General features: G+C 51.6%; 1 protein-coding gene across 2 annotated transcripts in view; it reads right to left on the reverse strand.

Moving 5' to 3' along the window:
• EPHB1 (EPH receptor B1) overlaps positions 1-18,075 on the reverse strand; it is a 71,222-nt gene that overhangs the window by 48,200 nt on the left and 4,947 nt on the right. Inside the window, exon 1 of one of the 2 annotated variants that reach the window (XM_071812373.1) lies at positions 11,200-11,446. The exons of the other annotated variant lie outside the window; for it this stretch is intronic. The gene's annotated coding sequence lies outside the window, so the exon portion shown is untranslated. Of the gene's footprint in view, positions 1-11,199; positions 11,447-18,075 lie in introns of those variants that run through there. 2 annotated transcript variants of the gene reach the window in all.

The following is an 18,075-nucleotide window of genomic DNA, read 5'->3' on the forward strand; positions in this document are numbered from 1 at the left end:
GCTTCTGCACCCCTAAATCGGTCCCGGGATGCTGCTTCAAAGCCCCCCAGCCCGTTACAGGCGTGCTTTGCGGGGTCCAAACCTCCAGTGAGCTTCTGCTCCCATCACCACCAAGCCTTCTTTCCCTTGCCAACAGCCCCGCGCCTCGTTACACAGCCATTAATTAAACCCCCTTCAAACGAGCAGGCAGGCGCGCCCATGCACAAATCAATGCAAAGGTGGAAGCGAATGGCCAGGCAAACATCTCCCGGTGGGGTTATGTGGGAGGGATGCCCGGAGAGCCCCCCAAATCCTTGGCGTTTCTCCCTGTGGAAAGCAGGGTATCCTCGTGCTTTGCAGGGGAAACTGAGGCAATAAGTAAGGATAGACCCAGCTACAGGAAAGTCCCTTCTTGCAAGGGTCGGTTCAGACAGGATTTTCGCTCCATCATCTCCCTTCCTGTCCCGTGCACTTACAGCTTCCTTCCCTGGGCGTTGTTTTTTGGCTTTTTTGGTGGGGTGATGACAGAGGAATGTTACTGTTGATAAAACACGGCTGCGGTGCGGGGCGGCGGCACGTGAGGACCGGCTCTGCTCCCAAGCGCCACCGCGCCCCTCCCAAAATCTCACCCCATCCCTCCCCAAAGGCTCCAGAATTGGGAAACAAAGCAGGAAAGCACAGCAGCAAAGCCGGCATGGCACCGACACCTCCCGAAGCAGGAGGCTTCAAAATAACAAGATAAATAGAGAAAAACATTAATAAATTGAAAAGAACCACAGAGAAGCTTTCACCACGGAGATTTCCTGAGACCGTACGGCCTGCGGCCAGGGAGGTCACAACTTGGAAAGTTTTCACTGCAGATGCATAGAAACACGTCAACAACCCCAGATGTTGCTGAAGGAGTTTGCCAAGCAAAGGAAAAAGATCCGAGAGCCACCCACCGCTAAAATCCTGACCCTCTGCAGAACAGCTCCTGCCTCGGCTCCCAAGGACTGTGCCATAAACAACAGCAGCCATAACCTGGCAAAATAGCGTGGTTTGGTTGTTTTTTTTTAATGAAATAAAACAGTTAAATCCCCCTTTCAGCTCGGCTTCCTGCTGAGCTCACCCAAACCCCCACAACTGCAGAGGTTCTGGCACTAAAAGGACTGGGCTGAGCAACTTCCCATTGATCTCCGATGTTTCCTCTTGGAGGAAACCTTGGGTTTTACTTAATTTTCTGTGTACTTTGGGGGAAACCCCGCAGGGACAATCTATAGCCAGGCCCCTCGGGGCTGAGGCTGCCGAGCACCCTCCTGCAGGAAGGGGAGGGTTTGCAGACACCGGTGTCCCTCGCCCCAAGATCCTGCAGAGAAAGTGGGGACACGATGGGACTCCCAGCACTCACATCTCCATCTAGGGGCTGCAAAACACCAGTTGGGGGACAAAGTGATCACCCCCAACTCCAGCGAGCCATCAGTTGGGAGCGGGCACATGAGTGGCAGGTAGGAACACCCCTTTGCTCTGCACGCTAACAAAGGGATTAACATGGACCAGAGCCTGAGCATCGTTAATCAAGCAGAGAAGCTGCACAGACACCTCGCACCTCTCCTACGTCCTGCTGCGAAGACCAGCCCTCATTATTTGGCGCTGGGTATTAATTAAAGCCCCCGCCTTGCCTGCTCAAGGTACCGCTCCTGCCAGGATGCCCAGGGGATGCTCTGATGGGGAAGGAGCTCAACGCATTCCCTTAGAGGAGATTTTGGGACCTGAGGCTGCACCAAAGGCAGCGGAACAGGCTGCGATGGCTGCAGCCCTTGTTAGGGAGAAGATGAGCTCTGCTACGGCGAGCTGAGCTCTCTCAGAGTGAAGAATCTTCAGCTATATACAGTAGATTTTCTTTAATGGACACATTACTTTAAACTAAGCCTTCGCCATCTGTTCCAGTCCCTAATTATCAATACAAAAACAAACGTCTACTCACAATTACACTCGTAACGAGTAAAGATGCCAGCAATTAGAATGCACCAGCACCCTCGCCGCCGAGCAGCACGCCCATCTGTGACAGCACTGGCATGATGCGGGCGGGAGGACCGGGGCACAGGGGTGCGAGATGCGGCCGATGCCCGCGGAGGGATGAGCTGCATCCCAGAGGAGCAAAGGGTGGGCTGGTATCATGCAAGCGGCGAGGGGAACGTAAGATATTTGGGGTGAGAGTAGCCAGGCGTAGAGCAAGGCAATGCAGGATCCACCACAGGAGCCATCGTTTCACACCGGATGATGCCACTTTGCCAAACACCCTTCCCAAGAGGATTTAAGGATTTCAACCATTCCAAACTACCCCAAAACAAAGCTGAGCTTGTTTCCCAAAATCCCCGCTCCGAAAGCAAGTTCCAGACCTCCCCAGCATGGAGGGCTCCTGCCGAGTCCCACCACGAGAATATGTGATTTCTCCCCAGCAAGAAGAGAGCTCTGGCTATGGGCAGAGAGAAACAGAGGCAAGGAGGCCAACCTTCTTGTCATATGGAAAGAAACAGATATAACAACAAATTTTCTGCTTGGGGAGGCCACGAAGAAACTTCTGCTCCTCAAGAGATGCCTCGGGGACATGGTCCCTCTCCCAAAGCCAGCGAGCAGCAGCTCTCGCTCCTGCAAGAAGATAACGGCAGGAGCCAGCCGCAGGCACTCGAAAGCAAATGCTTGGGCATATGTAGAGAGACGCAGGCATGCCTAAGACAACCAAGAGGAAAGAGACAGAAATTAAGCAAAATAAGGAGAGAGGAGGCTTGCTAACAACAGATGGGAAGAGGGAGATTTGGCAAGGGTGCCAGCTGCTGGAAATAAGCCCCCCCCGAGATGCATGGGGAGCGTGCGTGCTGATGGCCGAACCTTCAGAGGGAGAGGGGAGACAGGGAACTGGGGGCAGAGGATCCTCCATGGGTGGTTTCTTGAGACCGATCCCGATGAGGCTGAGCAAGCAGCGATGGGTTCAGGGCAAGGTCCAGCCCCCTAGGCAGTGAAAACCCCATAGCACAACTTTCTGAAGGCAAACAACAGCTAGACTTTTTCCCCCCATGAGCAAAGCACCGTGTTTCCCCCTGAGTTTCATGCTCAGAAACACCAAGCTTTCTCTCTACCCCCTCTTTCTCTCGCAAAAGCTTCAGCAAAAAAATCAGCCCAAGGCAAGCGCACAGCTTGGGAAGCTTCTGTCCAAGTTTGGTGACATTACCGGGGAAAGGGAACAATAGAGAAACAGAGCCAAGACGCTTTATTACAAAGACTACTGCTAAGTAACATTAACCGCTATGATGCCACAAGCTCTGCCTCCCCCCGGCTGCCGTGGCTTAAAGCCGAGCCCAGATCGCATCACGCTTTTCATCACTGCTACCCGTGGTTTGCATCACACCGCTCGATGCCAAGGGAAATAAAGTCCCGCGGGTGCCGGGGGAATAATTTCCATTTAAAATCTTATGATTGCCTATAGATGTAGGGGTCCACACACACACCAGGAGGCTGCTCGAGTAACTGCAGGTTGCTCCCCATGACCACGCTTCTGACCAAAACATCTAAGGTTTCAATAAACCCAGAACTTGGGGTTAAGCTGGGAAAAAGCAGAAACATCAGATCTGTGTGGTGATGAGCTGCTGGGCGCACATCCCACCCCAAAAATTCTCTTCTGCAGCGGTTTCCCCATCGGGTTCTTGCCTCTAAGTGGGATGGAGCGTTGCTGCTTGCCCTGGTGCCGTGAATGTCGTGACATCTCCAGAGGGTTTAATGACGGTGTTGGAGAGGCGGGTAAAGCAGGACCATCCTCTCCCTTTGATAAGTCCTGATGCTCTTCACAGTTCCCCGAGAGCTGCCAAAAGCGCCGCTGACAGTGTCTGCACGCTTTCAATCAAAAATATTACAGCAACAACTAATTACATCCCATCATTCCCACGGCTCTCTGCCTTTAATGGTGGATTTCGCTGCTACAGAACGAGGGTGAAACTGCTCTGGAAGTGCATAACAAGCTCTCCCCATCAATCTCCCGCAGGTTCGTTATGAGGAATTACCCGCCGAGTAACAAACCCGCTTGAGAAGGGAGAGGATGCGCTAAACAACAACAAAGCGAGTCAACACAAAATATGTATTTTAAAGGGAAATGCTGATGCTTTGGGGTCTGTATGAACCTTTTGGGTGAGAGGAGCAGCTGTGCCCGCTCTGCAAAGACATCTCAGGCATGACACCACCAGCCAGCGGGAGAAGATCTGCGGTGGCCAAAAAAAACACCCGCTTTCCATTGGAAAAGGAAGGAATTAATACATATATTAGCCAAGGCCAAGCGTGCTGTGTGGATCTACAAGGGGATGCATTAAGCTGTGGCCGCACAGCACAGCCCCGGCCCTCCTCCGGGATCCCCCGTCAATGCCATGGATTTCATGAAGATGCATCGCAGCAGGGCGGGCAATAACTTAATGAAGCTCAGATTTGGGGGGGGGTGTTTGCTCAGCAACTATATAACAACTTTATCAATAAGCCACTGCCTGCTGTGACTGCCAGATGAAACGTTCTAATTACAAGCGGTAAACACCATCCATATCAGGATATAGTAAATTGGAATATGTTGGGTGATGTGTCTGAAAGCGCCCAATAAAATACCTTCCTAAATTTTTGCAAGTCTACATGCAGACACGCAGCAAAGCCAGCACATCAAGTAAGAAGAAACCATTGACAAAAACCCCTCCACCGAGCCCCACGCCTAACAAAAAAAAATCGGGAGGTGATGTAAAGTGTGGATTGTAAGGACCAAGTCCCATTTAGCAACAGATGAGCCCCAACCCCAGCATCTCCCCTCGGTTTTCACGCTTGACCCAGCGCAGGTACATGGTGTCGGACGAGCTCAGCCGGAGCCACACAATCCATTTATCATAATCCTACCGAGGAGAGATACAGTAAATCAAAGAGACAACCTGCCTGCAAATAAATTACAGGGAGGAGGGTGAGGGGGAGAGGAATAGAGAGGAAAAGAGAGAGAACTGCAAAGGGAGAGATAAGAGAGAGGGAAGGAAACGACAGAGAATTACCAAAAAGAGCAGGCGTTATGGGGAAGAAAGACAAAGGGGACCAAATCAAATAGAAAGATAAGAGAGAGAAGATAGGGCTTTCAATACCTTTTGTTTTCCAAATTGTAAATGTCTTTTAGAAAATTTGGGAACAAGTTTTTAATCCACCGAGCTCAAACGAGACATCCGAGGCAATGGGGAAAATCTCAGGGTGGCATGTTAAGGGTAACCCAATATTTTCCAAACACAAAGAGCTCATTTGCTGTCACAGTGACAAAGCCAGTTGCCAATATTGCACTTTTTATACTCACACACAGGCCACGGATATAAAAAAAATCCATGCATACGATACGCACAGATAATAGTCCATACCCAACTATTTACAGGTAAGTGCAGATGTGTGTGGTAACTCAAAGTCCAGCAGCATCAAGGGCTGAGAGAGGATTTTAGTGGACACCCTGGCCCAAGACAGACCCAGCTCCTCCACTGTGCCACCTCCAGATCCAGGGCTGGAAGATAAGACTATCTTGCAGGAGAACATTTTCCAGAACAATGTCACTATCCATTTAAATCCTCATCTTTGCTTTCACAAGCCTGGGTTGCCAGCAAACACCATGGAACGCCGCAGCCTGCCCTAAAAATCACCATATGTCAAGTTTGGCAGCTGCTCGTTTCATCCTCTGGAAGATGTGGAATGGGAACTCAGCCACCCAGAGGCTTTCCCAGAAATCCTGCCCTCCAAAAAGCTTGTGAGGAGCAATCGCACCCTCCAACTCGAGGTCCAGCTACGTGGTGTGAGAAGGTCTGGCCTGAATGAGGGATTGCTGAGGTTGGGGAAGGGCAGCTGTCCACTCTTCACCATCCAACGCTGTCACCAGCCAGGAGCACTCACCAAAGCAGACGAAGGCTGAAGATGAGGAGCCTGAGGACGCTCTATCCCTTGTCACACAGCCAGGTGGCTTCGGCACGAGTTGGGCACAGCAGCTTCATGCCACTGGACATCTTGAGTGGAGACCAGTTGGCTTGGACAACCATCTCACCAGCCAAGTGAGCTAAGAGGCTCCAGTACCCCAAACCTATCGTTCATCCCAGCAGGAGCACAGCGCCTTAAGGGACGGCAAGGACAAACCAAACATTGAGGAGCAACACCAACAATTTCTGCTACTTATCTGTACCTCGCTTCTTGGTCAACAGCCACATACCAGTGTTGGCTGCTCATAGAATGGAATTATAGAACCGCTTTGGTCAGAAGAGACCCTCAAGATCATTGAGTCCAACTGTTGACCCAACTCTGGCACTAAACCATGTCCCATGTGTGCTCCAGCCAGGCTGAATGGAAGCAAGTGAGCTCACTCAAGAGAACAACGTTCTGCCAGGAGCTCTTCTCTTAGGAAAAGGAGTCTTGGTCTTCAATGAGAAAGCAAGGAGCCCCAAAAAGAGGAGAAAAAAATAATAAGAGTGGGGTTGAGATTTCACAGACAAGGGCCATGGAAGCCTAACAGGTTCAGTGGAACGGGGCTCCTAACCAACTGGGAATGATACAGAATTAATCAACTGAGAAGACAGAGCAGCCATAAACACCAACAACGTGCTAGGATAAATTAAAAGGGTGTGCAGTGTTCACGTCTGGATATACACTGGATATTCGCTCACGGGATTGCAGTGGGATGTCCCCGCAGCCCGTTCACATGTGTCTTAGAGCTGCACCGTGCTCGGCTACAAAGCCAACAACCTCCAAGGCAACACTGGAGCAGGTACAAGACGCTTTGCTGAGCCCATGTGGCCCTGCTTTCCCTGCGGCCCCCATTCCTGCTGGATTTATTTTGCCTCATTCTGGGATAGCACCACCTATGAGGAAAGCTCAAAAAAAAAAAACCCAAACATTTATGCTGCGTTTCCCTATCACTTCTTTAGAGATTCAGGATGAGTCACCGCCTTGGACCGCGTTCTCCAGAAAAGCTTCGAGCTCGCTACAAAAACACGCATTTCACAGAGCCCTAAATCTAAAGCGCCAGCCGTGCTGTCAAAGAGCCCTCACTACGAGAGATGCACCTGGCGTCGTCCAGCTCCTATTTACTAGATCTTATTTTAAAATGTCAAAGGGATTCTGCATGAGCGACGAGCGTGACAGACGGCTCAGCGAGCACCGCGGGGGCGCGAGGTGAGCGATGGGCATCCCTTCGCCCAGGCACTCCTCCCAGCTCAGCCAAGCGCTCGGTGCTTCCCCAGACACCAAAATTTGGGGGAAAGACCTCCCTTTTTACCCTGACAGTCCCCCCCAGATGCCGAGAGCCAAGGCCAGACCACCTGGTCAAGCCAGACACCAAACTCCCCACCAAAATTAGAAGTTTGCAAATTAAAATCCCACTCAAGCAACAAGCGAGCATGGGGTGAGATTCCCGGCACAGCCCCAGCACAGATCAACCCTGTACTTTTTTCCTGCACCTAGATCGACCCTGTATTTTTTAATGCAGCACCTGACACATCCTAAAGCCTTCGGGGACGCCAACCAATTATTTTCAGAACCAAACAACAGCATCGCTGGTCCAAGGATACGTCCTGATGATGCCCTGCTCGTGTGTTGGGGGTCTCAGGGGAAAGGCAGTGGAGCGAGAGCAGAAAAGCTCAGGGATGCTGCTGGAGACGAGCTCAGCCCCGGCCGTCAAGGGGAGGAGGTGGAAATATTGAACCTCAAAAGGAAGAAACTGCAAAAGCTCGTCGGCAAGCAGCTACTTGCGCCACCTCCCGCCACGCCGAGCGTCGTCTCTCCGGTTTTTGCACCATATGGAGTCAGCTCGCAAGTGCAAATCAGGCAAAGAGTGCGAGAGGGAAAGGAAATAAATCGGAGCCGTCACGGCAGCGTGGGGAAGCTTCCGTCAGGACGGGGAAGGCTCTGCCAAGGATGCCAGGGCACAGAGACTCGTCACCTGCCCAGCCCTCCCTGCCATGGGGCTGCATGCGTGGGAAAGCAAGGGGAAAAGGGATAGGGAAAAGGGGGAAAAGGGATGGGGAAACGGGGGGGAAAAGGGATGGGGAAACGGGATGGGGAAACGGGATGGGGAAACGGGATGGGGAAACGGGATGGGGAAACGGGATGGGGAAAAGGGATGGGGAAAAGGGATGGGGAAAAGGGATGGGGAAAAGGGATGGGGAAATGGGGGGGAAAAGGGATGGGGAAACGGGGGGGAAAAGGGATGGGGAAAAGGGATGGGGAAACGGGGGAAAAAGGATGGGGAAACGGGGGGAAAAGGGATGGGGAAACGGGGGGAAAAGGGATGGGGAAACGGGGGGGAAAAGGGATGGGGAAAGCCTTGGCAAGGGACCCCGTGAGCAGACCCCACATCCAAATGCCGCTTCCCAAAATGCCCTGCAAACCCACCCCTTGGCTCTCCCAAATTCACCTGGGACTTATTTTCTTCTCCGCTTTCAGATTTGGTCAGAACAGCCAATGGCCGGGATCTATAACTACCCTGCATCCTCTCCTGAAAATTTCACTATCAGTCCGAGCTGTCTTTATACACGCCTTGTGCATACAAGTCAGCCGGCTGGTTGAGCAAATAACAAAATGCAATTGTCCCGATTGCCTGTTGCCCGCTCACGCCAGGTGCTGCACCAGCTCTGCCGGCCCAGCGGGGCCGTGTCAAACCCTCACCCCAGCACACCAAGGGCCACCAGCGACCGCTCCACCGCCCCTTTGCACAATGCCCCTCAATAGGAGGGCGCTTGGGGACCCCCCTTTGCAAACTGCTGTCCCACCACATTCCCTTGAGCCAGGATGTGGATTCTGGGAGAAGAAAAAACAAGAGCTGCTGTGAGTTGACCTTAAATCACAAGGGAGGTGAGCAAGGAGAAGTCCCCAAGGCCAGTCAAACCCTGGGAGATGCCACCACACGTGAGGGACGGTCCCGGTGCGACTGGCATGGCTCCATTTCACGCAACGCCAGTTCTGCTCATTTCTAAAGCGGCGCCGGTTGATGATAAACTTCCCCCTAAGCTCATCTCCATCCCCACCTCTTCTCCTGATGACACTGACCCATCCTCCCTGATTGTGGTTTCCTTACGGAAATAAATCACTTTAAGTGCACGGTGTGCTCTGGGTCTCATTACTGTTCATCATCTTCTGCGCAACGGAGCTGTCACATCCTCACAAACTCTGTCACCGGGAGCGATTTGGGAGGGCAGGCAGGTGAGGAGAGAGCACCCGCAGCTCCATGGGGTACCAGGAGCTCCCCATCCCTCTTCTCCGCAGCTTTCGGATGGTGGGCTCACACCTTCAGCCCCACACACCCCTCATGGCACAAAAGCTCAGGAGAACAAAACGAAGAAGGTGCAACACGCGCAAGACCCAGAAGATGGCAGGAATGGTGGCAGATGCACCTTGATGGCCAAGAGGGTCAGCAAGGTACGTCCCTGCAGGGAAACCTCCTCCAGAAAGGGTGGCAAAAACTCTCTCTCCTCCCCAAATTTAAAAAAGAAACACCTAAGAGAAGGAAGGAGGAAGAGCTGGGCACGGGGGCACCAAGATGGTCACCAAACCAGTGGCAGATCCCGTGCGGCACCACATTCAACTCCTCATCACAGACAGGCGCTTCCAACTCCACAAAGTTACTCCAGATTAACCCAGAACAAAAGATCGCGGTCGTTGCACTTCACACAGTAAATTAAAAGCTCTGTGCCAAAACCCCACGAGGACCGTTCAGGCGACAGCCACACAAAGGCAGCGTTTGCCTGTCACGTCGCTTGCGAAAAGCCAAACACTCAAAAAGCGAGAAAGGGAGCAATTAAAGCTGCCACTAATCTGCTAGTGTCCACAAAGACAGGCCTGTTTTTCTCAAGGAGGGAGCTGAAGTGCCACCATCTTCCAGATAGCCAGTGGCCCCAGGAGAGGCTGGACCTGCTTGGCATGAACAGCCAACCCAGCCGGCTCGGAAGGAGCCGCTCGCCCATCGCCACGTGGCTGATTCCTGCATCCCTGCACCCAGCACAGCTCCCTCGGAAAAGGAGTTGTTTCCCGGCATGGTATTTGGGAGGGTGCAAAGGTTGGCTTCCCACCAAAGACAACAGCTACGTACACCCTTGAGTGTGGCCAAGGAGAAGACGCGCTGCTCTCATGCCTTCTATAAGGTCAACGCTCGTGTTTGTCTCCCCATCCCATCACAACTTCATAGGAAAACACCTCTCGCTGCCGTGGTGACCATGGCAGGAGGAGAAGACCCTGGGGATAGAGGAAGAGGAGACCCAGGGGATGGAGGAAGAGGAGACCCCTGGCAATAGAGGACGAGGAGACCCCTGGCGATGGAGGACGAGGAGACCCCTGGCGATGGAGGACGAGGAGACCCCTGGCGATGGAGGACGAGGAGACCCTGGAGATGCAGAAGGAGAAGACCGCTGAGGATGGAGGAAGAGGAGACCCCTGGGGATGAAGGAAGAGGAGACCCCTGGGGATGAAGGAAGAGGAGACCCCTGGGGATGCAGGAGGTGAAGACCCCTGGGGATGCACATGACAGGACATCCATCACTGCCTGGAAGGTCACCCCAGTTGGTCCCACAGCATCCCATCCCTCCCCAAAACCCCACGCAGCCTCCTCCATCCCAACGGGGAGCCCCCAGGTCCCCCCCGTTGCCCAGGGCACTTGCACACGTGTTCGCACACGCCGGCACCGAGCAGCGGGGGAAGCCGCGCTGCAGAAATAACACAGGCACACAAACAAAAGAGCACAAGCCATTAATCTGGGTGAACTGGAGGAAATGAAATCATTATGTCTGCAGCTACAACATCCCGAAGAACAAATTTCCTGCCTGGATAATAAATGGATTCTTTTGTTTCACGTTGGCCCCAGCCACGTGACTCCCTTGGCCTATTCCCCATCCAAAACATCTTGCTGTATAAATACCCAAACGGGCTCAAATTTCAGCTGCTAAAAATGTTTTAATTATAATAATATATAATAATAACAACAACAAAAATCGACATCTACAGGCTCCCCTTGCCTCTGACGGCTTTCCAGCACACAGGCAAGCGAACAAAAAGTCCAAAAGTTGCCAATTCCAGCTGAACGGCACAATTGTGATTTTGGAAAGAAAGACCGAGGCACCCAAATGACGGCCCTGGGTTAATGCCCACAATAAATACCCCCCTCAGAAAGAGAAACAAGGGGTGCATGAGCATTTGAAGCACCAAAGGCTCCAGAAATACCTTATAAGTATCTTCCAGCAGCAGGATGGGGACCAAAGCCACACGGCGCATCAGTGACCACTCCTGTCCTCCAAACCTCGGGTCTGCGCAGGTTTTCTTCTGTTGCCTTGCTAGGGCTTGGGATTTATCCATTAGATGGATAGGAAACACAGGTTCTCACCTCCTCTGGCTTAGCGAGGGTGTTTTTTGGCTGTAGGAACAATCTGAGGGTCTCCAGGGATGGAGACCTCCAGGGAAGTCACACGAATTATTGGTTTCAACTGTTCCTTTAATCCGTGACTCCACCAGATCGCTGGGTCAAAACCATTTTTGCATCTAAACTACGTGTGTTGCTTCTGATCTCGGCTTCTTCGCGCCCGCCTCCCCAGCTTTGCAAACACATAACAGCAAATGCCGCAACGAGTTTCAAAACAAGACACGGTTTTGAATCCAAACATCAAAGCGCCTCAGTGCAAAAAGTCTAAATTGTTTGGATGTGAAGAAGAGATCTCCGTGAGCAGAAATTGGCTCAAAAATCCCCCCAGAGGTAGCGGGCAGAAGATGCAACCAAGGCCACCCTGCCGTACTCCATGTGAAAAGACTCCTTGGTGCAGCCCAGGAGGAGATCAGCCCGTTTTGACCTCATATGGGTCCCCCAGACACCTCCTCCTCTTATCTGGTGTTGGGGAAAGTGTTGTGGGCACAAACTCACCTCCAGCTCCCCCTCCTCAGGGAGGCAAATCCCAGAGGGGGTCCTGGTCCTTCCTCCCACCCACCAGCATCATCTCAGGTGGGCAGGGGGCAGCCAAGCTTCTTCCAGAGAGTTCCTCAGAAAGGAGCATTTTTCACCCCAACACTGAATGAAGGTGCTTTGGAATCACAGAATCCCAGAATGTCAGGGACTGGAAGGGCACTGGAAAGCTCATCCAGTGCAATCCCCCCATGGAGCAGGAACACCCAGCTGAGGTTCCACAGGAAGGTGTCCAGGCGGGTTTGAATGGCTGCAGAGAAGGAGACTCCACAACCTCCCTGGGCAGCCTGGGCCAGGCTCTGACACCCTCACCAGGAACAAGCTTCTTCTCAAATTTAAGTGGAACCTCCTGTGTTCCAGTTTGTACCCATTGCCCCTTGTCCTATCACTGGTTGTCACCGAGAAGAGCCTGGCTCCATCCTCCTGACACTGCCCCTTTCCATCTTGATCCCCAGGAATGAGTCCCCCCTCAGTCTCCTCTTCTCCAGCTCCAGAGCCCCAGCTCCCTCAGCCTTTCCTCACACGGGAGATGCTCCACTCCCTTCAGCATCTTGGTGGCTGCGCTGGACTCTCTCCAGCAGTTCCCTGTCCTTCTGGAGCTGAGGGGCCACAACTGGACACAATATTCCAGGTGTGGTCTCCCCAGGGCAGAGCAGAGGGGCAGGAGAACCTCTCTGACCTACTGACCACCCCCTTCTAACCCACCCCAGGTACCATTGGCCTTCCTGGCCACAAGGGCCCAGTGCTGGCTCATGCTCACCCTGCTGTTCCCAGGACCTCCAGGCTCCTTTCCCCTACACTGCACTCAACAGGTCATTCCCCAAATAACAGTAGAACCTGCAAAGGCCAAGATTTTTCACCGAACGGGAATTTTGTTTCTCTCCAAAATATTAGTTCAGCACAACACACAAAAGGGGCTGAACAAAAGCAACGCCCAAGCCAGCTGCTCCAAGTCCTGCCCTCAGCCCACCAACCCATCCTCAACCAAAGCTCTCAATGGTTCCAGTTTGTGCTTGTTCTCCATCACCCAGAGGCAAAACCTCGTCTCTTCAACTTCAAATATAAGTGGAGGAAATCCTCGTTTTGAAAGGCGGCCTGGTGCATTGTGCCAGCAGAACTTCAATTTCGTTTTCCTTTGCGGGTCATCTTTAATTTCAATTATACTTTGTACGCTGGGGAAAGTGTCCAAGCATAGCTGCTGCCTCATTTCAATCACTTATTGTTGCTGTTTCTTCAAGGAAGGGGAAGGAAAAAAAAAAGTCCTTGGAAACTAAATATTTACACACCCACAAACACTAATCCCAGCAGATCCAAGGGTGGGAAGCCTAGTTAAAAAAACACATCCCTAATCACTTTCCCATTTTAAAGGGAATAATCTGGCGATTAGCTAGAACGCTTTGCTTAAGTAATCATGTATTTTTTGAAGAGGAATAATCTGCCAGCACGCGTGCAGACAGGACAGGGGTCTGACAAATGGCTTTGATACACATCCAGCTGCCAACAGCTGGAGGCACCGCGGGTGGCTGGGGGGGTCATTAAATGGCACCCTGTGGTGACACCCACCAGGGAGAGGGACACCAGAGCCAGAGATGTGTCACCAATCCCTGGATGGCACCCCAAGGAAAAAAGCTTATTCTCCTATCAGATGGTTTCTGCTTGGGAAAATAAGAAGTCTAAATAATCCAAAGCAGGGGATGTGCGTAAGGATTTCCAAGGTCCCCCCTGCCACAGCAAGGCAAATAGCAGCTATTTGCTAATCAGCAACAGCCGCTGCGTCGCCCAAGGAAAGGGTTGAAGTCTCCAGGATGGGTGAAAGTTTGATTATGAGACTCGCATGGCAGATCATTTAGAAAGATAAAACCACGTCCGCTCCGCCGCAGCCAGCTATTAAAAGTGGAGAATGTTATTTCAGGTAATAAAGAGCAAGACCTGAGGACCAGCCTGGGAATTCAAATTTACAGCTTGTATCAAATTCATATGCTGTAAAACTTCACCTAGTTTATAAGTTTCTCGCCAACTTCATAAAACATGTTTTATTATTATTGTTTTCTGACTCTCCTGCCTTAATAAAAATCCCTCTCCCAGCCTGTGTGGGTGTTGCATTATAAACATTTGCACTTTGATTCATTCAAGACTGAAGAAAGCTTTCAAGGTAACCTATTAGGAATACTTTAAACGTTTCAAAGACATCCCACTTTCCCCTGAACATCGCCAGGCTTTAGAGAAATAAATAAAAACGTGTTGGGCTGCTGACTCAAGAGATGGTGTTTGGGAGCATCCCGGTGGGCTCCGTGCCTGGCACGGGGTGAGAACACCCCGGATTTTTGGGGTGCAGCCCCAGGGATGCTGCCCAGAGGCAGTCGGACCATTTTCTCACAAATTAAGGATCGGACCGTGCAAAAATAGGGGTTTCCCCATCCCCGGTGAGCAAAGCCCAGCCCCGGCACACAAAGTCAGAGCAGGAGGGTGCCCTAAGCAGCATCTTTCTCAAAGCAGCACATTTTCTCTGGCTCCGGCCAAAGCCCATTGAAGTTAACGAGCATCTTTTTATGTCCTTGGGTGGGTTTTCAGCCAGCCTTTCAACGCGGCAGCCTCCCGACAGTGCCGGCCATTTCGGTAATAACCCACGCACGGTGCAAGGAGGGATAATAAAAGGTGGTTTTTAGAAAGATATCGAACATAAGTAGCTCACGACCTCTCAGCTCCCACCAGCCTGTATCCATCTCCTTGGTAATTCGGCTTCGGCATCCGTGGGTCTTGGGGACATCAGCAACCGATGGCCAGAGCTTGGGGGCCCTGCCAAAGCTGGCACCAAAACAAAAATGGAATCGGTGCCTTTAATTCCTGTAGAATCGATGCTTTTCCCCATTTTGCTGAGCAAGAGTAATGTTACTGGTGTGATGCACGTGGCCCACGGAGCCACACGTACCTCCCCAGGAAACGTGGCATGAAGCTGATCTTTCTATACTTCATTATACCAGAAATTACCACGTTACAGCGCCGTATCTGATCCCAGTGACACCATTATACGTGACCTCACGGTGCCTCTGCCAAGAGCCTGACAAGCTTGAACGACTCCAAGCCCCAGCAGTGATTCCATCTCAAGAGGAATAGCACGGACAACAGCAAAGGCCACACATCTCCGGGGGGTCCACCCGCTCGCGTGAAGCTTCTGGACGGCTTCAACCAAACCCCAGGGGCTGGGGAGCAGCTCTGTGCTTCTCGGGGTCACCCCGTGCCCGTCATTTCCAGCATTTAAAATCGCTGCTTTAAAAATAACCACGGCAGGAGCGCAGGGATGGAGCGGCCGGGCAGTGGGGGCATCTCCATGCTGGCACCCTACGCGAGGAAAAGGTACCGAGTGACTCAAAACCACGCTCCTGCCCATCTTCTTCCTCGGGAGTTTGGAAATAGGAAGATACAGGCGCCAAGGGAAGAAAATAGAATAAAATTAAGGTGTCAAGGCACCTACCAAGCCAGCTCCCAGTTCCCCCAGTCAGACCAGACCCCGCAGTCGGCCCCATTCCCCTCCGGCCTCCCCAGGACTCCGGTTCATTTTCAACTCTTCCGCTGGGTTCTCGGTTTTCCTGGGGAAGATGTAATTCACACCCCTCCGCCTCTTCCGCAGTGATTTAATGTCTTTTGAGCAGAAAGCAATTATCCTCATATCAACAGGACCCTAGCGAGGATAATAATGAGTCGGCTCCGACCCCGCGGCTAAGGAAGCAAGTGGAGGCCTCCAGTAATCAAAGGCCCATCCCCGGCCTCTGATTGCACAAAAAAAAAGACAAAAAGTAGAAAAAAAACTCCATAAAAGTTCAATTGTCGCTGCTCCTTGCTCCATCCACCCACCCACACCATGGATTTTAGCACCTGGAGGAAGGGGAACAACATCAGCCCCGGGTCTCTCCTGCTTTGGGTGCATTTTGGGTGCTGCTCACCCCCAGCACCCCACGGCAGGGAGGGTTGAATTTCTGCTGCAAAGCAGACACCACAGTCCTGTTTTCTCCGCTTTTGGGGCTCAAGAAGCATCCTCATATCCAAATTTAAGCCTGGCAACCTCTCATGCCCCAGGATGGCCACATAGGGCCAGTTGAAAAAAGGCAAGATGTTAATTGGGTTTGAATAATGCAAAATTTGTGCCCTGTTGGTGCTGGGATGCGGCGCACGGGGCCTGGTGCATTGGAGAGGATGGTGAGGACTTTTTGGCAGAAAATACCCTGAAATGATCTTAGACGAAGCCTCCATCTCAGGTGGGAGCAAACAGCCTACAATCGAGGATTTCCACAGCCTATTCCCAGCCACCGCTTTTATTTGCTGCATAACAAAGCAAAGCTTAATCAGCTTCAAATACCAGCAAAATTGATTGGATGCCTCCCCAAATATTAAACGTTCTACTCGCTACACTAACAAGCACACAAGCACATACCTGAGGCTTCACTATGCCCTAATTACTTGGCATGGCCATTTCCATATTAAAAAAACACAAACCAAAAATACCAAAAATAAACGTAATACTGTATTTTTTTCACCACCCCTCCACCATCTGCAAAGACCCTGAAGGGACTCCACTTGCTTATTAAGGGGTACAACTTAGAAAAGGAAAACAAGGAAAAAATCACCTTCCACCTGCCCCCAAAAGTGGATGGCACAGAGATGCTGACCCCAGGGATGCTCTGAGGGCTGCAAGGACCAGCTGCTCTCAGGCTCCTCTGCTCCCCCTGGAAGCAGCCCATCCAAACCTGGGAACATAGCCCCCAAACCTGGGAGCAGCCCCCCCCAAACCTGGGAACACAGCCCCCCCAAAAACCTGGGAGCAATCCTACCCAAACTTGAGAGCATCCCATCCAAATCTGCGAGCAGCTCCCCCAAATCTGGGAGCATCCCACTAAACCTGGGTGCATCCATCCCCAAACCGGGGAGCATCCCCCCCAAAAAATCTGGGAGCATCCACCAAAATTTGGGAGCAGCCCACCCAAATCTGGGAGCATCCCCACCCAAACGTGAGAGCATCCCCACCCAAAAATCTGGGAGTAGCCCAACCAAACCTGGGAGCATCCCACCCAAATCTGGACGCATCCCCCCCAAAAAATCTGGGAGCAGCCCTACCCACATCTAGAAGCATCCCACCCAAACCTGGGAGCATCCCCCCCCAAACTTGGGAGCATCCCCCCCCAAAACTTGGGAGCAGCCCCCAAAAATCTGGGAGCAGCCCCCCAAATCTGGGAGCATCTCCCCCAAGCCTGGGAGCAATCCCACCCAAATTTGGGAGCATCCCCCCCAAACCTGGGAGCAGCCTCACCCCCAGGTTTAGTTTGGAAACAGCGAGGCCGAAGCAAAGTCCCTTCCCCTTTGAACTGCTGTCTCTGTGATTTTTCCCCGCGAGGCTCCCAGCAGGAACTTATTAAAGCCAGACCTAAGCATGTACGCTTTAATAGTAATTAGGTCACCCTGGGTTGTGGGCTTAGCAGGCAAAACTATAATTATTTAGAAACATCAAGTTTAAATGCCAAAGAGTCTTAATGGAGCTGAGCTAATTAACAAATTTCAACTGAATAACTGATTAGCTTAAAAGAAAAAAAAAAGAAAAATCAATGATCACAGACAACATTTTCTTTTAACAGGTTGTTTTCTTGCAGTAATTTTCGATTGCACAAAAGGAGAGCAACAACCCCCGCTAACCAAATATTATTGTAATTAAATATTCAACAGAAAGCCTCTTCAATTATTCAAAAGACTGATAACACTTGTTTATAATTGGGGTGGTGGGAGAGCAGGGGATTTTGCACATCATCGGGCTCCGGTTGCAGATGCAAACCCAGGCGGCATCGCTCCCATTCATCGGCGGGGATGGATGTGGTCCAGCCCAAACAAACAGGCCATATGGTCTATACGTTTTTCCGGATTTTTGTTATTAGACCAAAAAAATTTGGGGGGCCGATGGCCGTTTTCCAGGTTTCACACCATTTTCTGGTGGTGGCGTTATTCCCCGGGCAGAGAACGGGAGGAAAAGCAGTGTATCATTATAATTCACTAAGTGGCATTACCATAGGAAATTACAAATTAGCTTTTCAGCAAAGGATACGGGGATATTTAGATTAGCTACAGAGAAACTACAGAACCTTTCAGTCCATTTATCAAAGCTC

The sequence above is a fragment of the Patagioenas fasciata genome, chromosome 9 (assembly GCF_037038585.1).
Source record: "Patagioenas fasciata isolate bPatFas1 chromosome 9, bPatFas1.hap1, whole genome shotgun sequence".
Taxonomy (NCBI): Eukaryota; Metazoa; Chordata; class Aves; order Columbiformes; family Columbidae; genus Patagioenas; species Patagioenas fasciata.